We start from the raw sequence: 2,631 nt of genomic DNA, 5'->3' as shown, positions 1-2,631 counted from the left end.
CTGAACCCGGCACAGCTTCTGCATCCATTTCTTGACTGGCGCTCCAGACGGATGGTGGTAAGTTGTCACAGGCGTCTCGATGATTAAACCCATATTGATGCGTCTCTTAGCCATTTTCTTTTTGAAAGTTTAGATGACTTGGTGAGTGGAAATGACTGGCTTTTTATCTAGTTTGAACAGATTTCTTTTTTACCTAACTCCACCCCCCACTATCTTCTGGCATCACAGCAAAAGGAAGGGGGGGGGGATGTGTGACAGGAAGGGCTGACAGGAAGGGGCGAGAGGGGGACGGGGTGCGAGGGGATGGGGTGCGAGACAGTCTCACACACAACTTCAAAGAGACTGCCTTAATTAACACTTAGATTGACATCAAAGGCTTGTTATAACACCTCACATCAAAGGACAGACATCAAAGGGTAATTAGATTAGACAACAAAGGCTCTACTACAGGGGGGCATATCACACCTACGTGTGATAACACCTCACCCATCAAAGGATATCACACCTACCTGTGATATCACGCCTACATGTGATCACACCTCGAACAAAGGTCCATTAGCATATCAACGACCATTAGCATATCAAATGGGGTCATTAGCATAAGTAGGGAGAGGTGTGACCTGTCACACCACCTGTCACTTTGTATGCATACTAATGTGATTGAAACAGTATGAATATTACTACTGATGTTGATCTTTTATTTTTACAATTACACTTTTTCTAGACCAAACACATTTTCTTCTTTGGGATGTGCAGTATAACTTATTATAAGAGTAGAAGTTATTGTTATCTTGCACATATATGTTTGCATGCATCTCAAACGGTTTGTAGCACTTCTACTTTTAAAGATTTGTAAAGAGCTTTTCATGCTCCTCACTGCAAACTGGGTCAAATCTGAGTGTGAGCTCTGCAAATGTGTTGCTGCCTGTATTGTGAAATTTGCGCTTACACTCCTGGTAGTGTACGGGAGCTCAATTAAACAAAGGATGGTCATCCCTGGAATATGTATTGTTTACTTTTGTCCACGTTTCCTCAAATTGATTTTCCTGCAGCCTCATGGAAAAAGAGATTATGTCCATAATAAATATTTAATGGATTGTATCATACGGGTCGTTGAGATGTGATGTCCGGTTTGAGTCATGTTCTATTTTTCGTTTTTCAGCTACAGTCGATAAGTGTTTAGTTTAGAAGTTTTTGGTTTTTGATTTGATTTCATTAGATAATACAAACATTGAGAATTATTATACAATACAAAATGAAGCTGTGTCAAATTGATATACAAACATATTACTGATTCTAAATTATATAAACAAATGATCTACTTAATTACACATCCGAAAAGGGGTGGGAAAAAGTTTTCACGTATTTAATCCCACCCCTTCTCCCAAAACCTAAAATTTAATGATTAACATATACTGTATATATTTGTTTTCCCTCAAAGAAATACAAAAAAACAACAAATACATAAACAGATACATAAAAGAGGTAAATGGTAATCAAGAAAAGAATAACAAACCAAATAAATAAATAAACCTTAAACTCACAGTTATGATTAAACAATTTCATCCCTTGTATCTTGGTGAAAATAATGTAAGATTTAGAAACTTTTAAGTTTGGTTTTCATGTGTGTTGTCATTGTGTTATTTTCCCACAGGGATTGTATTTGGCTATATATTGGATTACTACGTGGAACTGACAGACATGGACAAACTGTACATCGCCTTTCCAGGAGACGTCCTCATGAGGATGCTGCAGCTGGTGGCGGTTCCTCTCATCGTGACCAGCGTCATTTCAGGTGAGGATGATTCAAGATTCAAAGATTCAAAGGTTTGAATGTCATATGAACATAAGCTACAGTGTAGAAATGGCAATGGAATTCTTCTGACCCGACCTCCTCCAACGATGCATACGTATATAATAAAATCCAAAAATCCAAATAAAAAATAGTGCAAGAAGTCTATGTCACGATCTGTCTGTATTGTTTTTTTTTCTTGTCTTTTTCTGTCTTTGGTTTCCTGTTTTATTTTGAAAAGTGTTCACCTTCTGTCTTGCCTGTTGCTTTCTGTCTGTTTTCCCTCCCTGATTACCCGATTGTGTTCACCTGGTGCCCCTGTGTTTTCTCCTCCCTCCTCACCTGTCTCTTGTTTGTTTGATTAGTCCTGTGTGCATTTAGGTTCTGTGTTTTCTCTTAGTCTTTGTGAGTTCCTTGTTGTAGTTTGACGTTGTTCACGGGGAAGAGTTCTGTTTTGTTTCATTTAGCCTTTTAATGAAGGTGTTTTTTCTGAGAAATCTGTGTTTGGGTCCTGCCTGCTTTGCTCATCCCTGACAGTCTATATACTAGTAAATAGAATATGATATATACAAGAACAGAATGTACAATTAATATATATAAAATATAGTTTTTAGAAAAATTGTATATATTTAAAAAAAAAAAAAGAAATACTAATTACTGTACCTTTATACACCAAAGTAAATTCCTTGTAACGACTTTGCACTTAACCCGATTTGCATTCTATAATGTTTTAAATGCATTTTTTTCTCAGGAGTGTCTGGCCTGAGTGTTCATGTCTCCAGTCATATCACTCTGCGTGCGGCCGTGTACTTTGTCGGGACGACAATCATTGCTGTGAC

At 37.6% G+C, this 2,631-nt stretch overlaps 1 long non-coding RNA gene across 1 annotated transcript; it reads left to right on the top strand.

The window, feature by feature from the left end:
* LOC104954525 (uncharacterized) lies at window positions 1-2,631 on the top strand. The gene is made up of 3 exons (XR_799342.1): window positions 1-57; window positions 1,655-1,795; window positions 2,544-2,631. It is a non-coding gene; the product is annotated as an uncharacterized lncRNA (long non-coding RNA).

The sequence above is a fragment of the Notothenia coriiceps genome, unplaced genomic scaffold, assembly GCF_000735185.1.
Source record: "Notothenia coriiceps isolate Sejong01 unplaced genomic scaffold, NC01 NC01_scaffold00023498, whole genome shotgun sequence".
Lineage (NCBI taxonomy): Eukaryota > Metazoa > Chordata > Actinopteri > Perciformes > Nototheniidae > Notothenia > Notothenia coriiceps.
Note: the sequence above shows the minus strand (reverse complement) of the source record. Positions and strands in the feature narration are given on the sequence as shown.